The sequence below is a fragment of the Pinus tabuliformis genome, chromosome 9, assembly GCF_031772625.1.
Source record: "Pinus tabuliformis cultivar Carrire ecotype Pingquan chromosome 9, CPIR1, whole genome shotgun sequence".
In the NCBI taxonomy this organism is placed as follows: domain Eukaryota; kingdom Viridiplantae; phylum Streptophyta; class Pinopsida; order Pinales; family Pinaceae; genus Pinus; species Pinus tabuliformis.
Window position 1 is genome coordinate 641,137,933 of NC_142307.1, and position 6,000 is coordinate 641,143,932.

A 6,000-nucleotide genomic window follows, 5' to 3' on the forward strand; every position below is an offset into this window, starting at 1 on the left:
TTGGTCAGTTGTAGATTCACAAGACGATGTTTCAGATGCATATATGTTAACTGAAATATTAGATGTTGAAGAAGAAGAGAATGTTCAGAAAATGAATTTTTGTCCGTCATGTTTTGATGATGATTTTTTAGAAGAACACCATTATAGCGAAGAGGAGAGTGACACTGACTATGAAGTCATAAGTGAGACATCAGAAGACTCAGACGATGAATCTGCAAGTGCAGTATCATTATCAGTCAAACAAGGTAAGCAACCTGTGTCACCTTTTCCAGAAATAAATGCTTTTTGTCCATTTGAAAAAAGAAAAATAGTGTCAACAAGTCTTCCATAACCAGAGATTAAAAGAACAGAAGAAAGTGCATTGTTGAAAAAGATAGTCAAAACTAATAGCCTTATCTACATCCCGGTAAAAGTTCAGGTCAAAAATGAATGGGTATCTGTAGATGCATTTGTTGATACCAGAGGATCAAATAATTTGGCTAGACCATCTTTATTCAAATCTCTGTGGAAACCATTAAAAAACATTCTAGTTTCAGAAACAATTGGAGGATCTGTAAGTTTAACACATTATGTAGACAACATTTCTTTGAAAGTTGGGGGAAGTATTGTGAAGATTTCTGCAATTCAGAGTTTTGATCCCTCAGCTAGTTTAATGTTGGGAATGCCATTTCTAAATTATGTGCTTCCAGTAACAATCAGCCAGGATAAGCTGATTATCAATTTGAAAAAGAAAGCTATTTCTGTTCCTAGATTATTTATTGCAAATTCAGAAGCTAGGTATGAAAATAGCCAAAAAAGGATAGGGGCTAGAAAACCACAAAAGGATTCTGATGATTGGCAGGAAGTCCTGCAATTTTATGAAAGAAGAGAAGAATCTAAAACAAAACAATTGGCATGTATTGATCCCAACTGGTCTACAGAACAAGGTGATATCCATCAAAGACTTTTAAAGAGTTGCTTAGAAAACCCACAGCAGTTTTGGGAAACAGAGAGCCCGATGCAAGAGATCATAACCTTGCATGACAATGGAGTAAAAGGTAAGATGATTCCGTGCACCCCTTCTGATGAGCAAGAAATAAAGAAGCAGATAAAATAACTGCTACAGATATAGCTCATTGAGCCGAGTGAATCTCATTATTCTTGCTCAGCGTTTCTAGTGAGGAATCACTCTGAGATAGTCAGGGGTAAACTAAGAATGGTGATAAATTATAAACCCCTCAATGCCATTACTCAGAGCTTTAATTATCCATTGTCAAGGCCTGAGACAATCATGCAGAAAATTTAGCATAGCAAGGTGTTTAGTAAGTTTGACATGAAGTCAGGGTATTATCAAATTCAGATCCAGCCAGAAGACTGGCATAAAACTGCTTTCATTTGTCCAGTCGGATTTTACCAGTGGAAGGTTGTTCCTTTCGGTTTAAAAAATGCCCCTGCATTCTTCCAGCGAAGAATGGATTTTATTTTTGCTAAATATGATTTCATTGTAACATACATAGATGATATTCTTATTCATAGTCCAGATGTACATACTCATCTAGAGCATTTAGAAATTTTCCTGAAAGAAGTTCAACAACATGGTATAGTCCTGTCAGAAAGAAAAATGTCTTTATTCCAAGATAGTATTGATTTTCTGGGAATTAATGTTGTCAATGGTGCAATCCAAATGCAACCTCATGTTTTAACAAAATTGACACAATTTCCTGATGAATTGAAGGATACCAAGACAATTCAAAGATTCTTGGGAGTTTTGAATTATCTTCACAAGTATATTCCAAATTTGACAGAGAAGACAGCACCAATCAGAAGACATCTCAAACAGGGATGGTCACAAGAAGCAACAGAAGCTGTTAAACAATTGAAAGAAGAGTGTCAACACCTGCCAAAGCTTCAGCCACCTGGTGATGGTTTGCTTATCTTACAGATTGACGCTTCTTTAGATTTTTAGGCAGCCGTTCTATTAGAACAAAGAAAAGACAATGAAGGTAAATCTGAAGAAAAACTCTGTGCATATGCTTCTGGTGAATTTACACCTAGCCAGAAGAATTATTTCATAGCCGAAAAGGAAACATTGGCTATATTCAATGGGATACAGCGATTTCAGGTATATCTTACTCCCTTAAAATTTTTGATCAGGACAGATTCCAGGAATTTCAAATATTTTCTATCTGCCAAAATATCAGGACAAATTGCTAAAGGAAGGATTCTAGATTGGCAGATCCGGTTCCAACAATTCGAATTTGAAGTTGAGTGGATCCCAGGAAATTCAAATTTTTTGACAGATTCACTAACAAGAGACATGAATAAGGCATTCAGGACTTGTACAGGTTCATTTTTTGATATTCTAGGCAAATGTTCAAAGGATGATAATTTTGCTACTTTTGTAGATAGATTTAGAATTTTTGAAGGTCATGCAGTTCATCTTGCAGAAGAAATAAAAAAGGTGGTAGGAATGAGGTTAAGAAGAAATACTTGGATAAGAAAGTGCCAAGCATGGCAATCCAATAATTTAAGTGTTTCTCTTGGCCTAGATGATACATTGGTAAAAATATTTCCTTTACCAAATATGAAGGTGAAACTCTTTTTTAGGAGTTTATCTGATTTATGGTCTAGTGTATACACTGATGAAATGATCTAGACTCTTAAAGTTCTAAATTATTATCAGATCATTGGAGGAATTGATTTTGCCCCAAGTATCTTTACAAGTGCGAAATTAATGGATCTTGAAGAAATTCCTATCAAAACCGAGTTAGAAAAGTTTATTGTCTCTAAAGATTCTTGACATTTTTGAAGAATTGGAAGCCTCTTTCCTGCAGAGATATGATGAAAACTATGCAGTCATGGACACTTTCCCTCAATATGAAATTTTCGAAGGATTTGCTGATTGGGAAATCAAAGGAGGTTTATGCAGAAAAACGCTAACGACCAGGGTATCCCAATGCATTCAAAGGACATTGCAGTATCTCAGAACTTTCTCATATCCTTGGGATTTTCATGGTTTAAAACTGAGAGAAAGCAATGATCCTAATCCATTCGTACAGGTATTCAGGCATGAAAGAATCAGAGAAAAAACAAGCAACAATCAAGAAATGATCAAGCAGCGTGCCGACTGGTTTCATGATTTTGGCAACCTAAAGTTGATAGAAAAACTCCAGATTCTAAATAAAATGGAAGATTTACAAGGAGAGCCTAAAGCTTTAAAATTTGTAATTAATCAAAAGGCTTTAGTCACCATAATTGCTAGATCACCCAATTGGAACAATAATGCTATTCATATTATCAGTTTGATGATCTCAAAGAAAATTTGCACTTCAGTAATTTTTTAGCAAGGGTGGCAGCAGAAAGATTTCATGAGTGATAATTGCGGATCATGGGTTCAGCATGCTATAGAAGGGTCCACAAATATGTTTGAGATTTTTAAGTGGGAATTATTAGATGGCATTGAGCTGGTAGTTCAGAGATCACCTGCAATCCGAAATGTCTATAATGATTCCTTTCTAGACATAGAGATAAGTGCTTTACCTTTTCTTAACAAATGGGAGAAGGAGGAAGCCATGTACACACCTCAGCAACCGGGCCTCCGCAAGATAAAGACAAATACGGAAAAGGGAGAATCTTCAAAAGCAGCATCTTGAAGGACAATAATTTTAGATAAATATGCCAAAGGAAAAGACGATATGACATATGCCCAGGTCCCAGAAGCAGATATTGACGAAGAATATAATCGATTGATAAACTGCCACTATCAAAGAATACTCGATGAGTACGAGCCATCTCCAGGATCTTCAGAATGAGACGATTCGGATAAGAGTCCGATGCGACCATGGTAGAATCTTTTGCTAGCAATGTGATAATGTGGTCACATGTTGTAGCAAGAATCTTTGTATTGGAAAAGATTGAGTAGACACCGTCGGTGAAAGAAATACCGACAGGACCCTCAATAATTTCCTTTTTACGTCATTGCTTAGGTAGGATTAGATTCGCTAGAACTCTATATAAGAAAGAGTCTGCAGATGTTCAAGGCATCACTTGACAGAGCATTGCTTGAGAGAGAACTCTGAGACTTCTTGTTGTAATAAGCTTTATGTATTCTGCTTGTTTTTGTTAATATTGAAGCCTACTGGGCTGCCTGTCTGAGGACAGTTCCTGTAACCAAAAGAACCTTGAGTTGTAAGGCGCTGGAGTTTTGAAGACCCGTGGAGAGAGGTCGTGTTGCTCGCGCATGATCGGTTGAGGAAGGTTGCTTGTCTCAGATCTGCTGTTTAGAAAGCTTCGACTTTAATTAGAAGTAAGTTCGAATGCACCAAAGTTTCATCTTATTATCTGTATGTCTTGATAAATAATCTCTGTTAAACGGTCACCCCTAAATTTGGTATCAGAGCCACACCCTGTTCCTTGGACAATATATATTCTATAGACAGAGCCTGAAGTTAGCCAGGTAGCCTTTGAAAAGCATCTTGTTTTACGAGTGCTGAGTAAATAAAAGTTGCTTCGGTCAATCTCTAGAATAGAATTGTAAAAGTTCAACATGGCCAGCTTCTTGAGATCTTTCTATCGTCATATTCCTATACCAGAGGAGCCTAGTTCTTCCACCAATATGCCACTGTCTGCAAATCAGTTGTATATACCAGAAGAAAAGCCGTTTTTTGCAGTAAATAAGATGTTTAGAACTTATGTAAATACTTTCCCGCCAGTAGAGGAATTTCAATATGCAAATCATAGATTTGTAAGAGGAAAATGGCCACCAAAAACAAAGGTGTTTACTTCTTCATCCAATACCAGACAGCCACCCACAAGAGCTCACTGTACCCCATTGCTAGAACATAATTCACAGAATCCAAATGATTTGGACCAAGTATATCAGATAGGAAACTATCTAACAACTTGGTGTGCCCATGCAGAAGATGTTCTAGATGATCTAGGCAAACACGCTGATCTGATATATGCCAATCTTAAGTTGCTATATGATGAGCAACAATCAGAGAAGCAAGAAAAGGAAGAAAGGAGAAAAAGAAGACAAAAGAAAAAGGCCAAAGAAACTCCAAAATTCCATATAGATATGTCTGCACCCAACTATTGGGATCTAGAGGAGGAAGAAGAGGAAGCAAAGGGAGAAACAACTGCAAACAGTGCAGGAGAAGGTACTTCCAAAGACACTGGAAAATTAACCAGTGAATCCAGGACATTTAAATCTGATAAACCTTTTGAATCAAAGAAGGAAGTAATGACCTTAGAAAAAACTGCCTCTAAATTCCCATATTTCATTTTTCCATCTATAAATAATCAGAATAAGGCACATATTTTGAAAGAAGTCAATAAATATCCTAGAGTTGAAAAAGACCTGTATGCAGCGAATACTAGTGGCTATATCCTAGATCTAGATAATTCTTCAAACCGTGGAGAATCAATCTGGATTTGGATAGGAGCATTATATCAAATGCAGGTTACTACAAAGTTGGATAATATATCCATCATGGTCCTAGCAGAGAAAAGAATGACTGGAATAGTCTATGATTGGTGGATGGGACCATCTGAAGAAGAAAGAAGAGCCGTCATGGAAGTCGGGCTGTCCACATTGGAATTATTATTAAAAACACAGTTCGTGCCAGAACCAGTGGATGAGAAGAAGCAAATCATAACTGATCTTAGCCGAATGGAATTAAAAGATCTGAAATATCTTGATCAATTCAGTAAAGATTTTATGGCTAAGGTATTTAAAGCTAATCTCTCTAATGATGTGGCTCAGAAAATTTCATTTTTGTCAAAATTACCAGGCAATCTAGGAGACCTCGTAATGAAAGACCTAGATGTACAAAGCAAAAGACTAGATCAAATATATTGGGTTGACCTTCTTTTTAGAGTTACAGAGAAAGTAAAATATTTATGCTGGCAAAAGAAGGCGCACGACATCATGCCCAGTTCTGATGTCTGCAAAATAATGGTACCATGGACACCTTTTAGAAACAAGAAGAAAACAAAAAGGTATGGTAGATTCAAACCCAA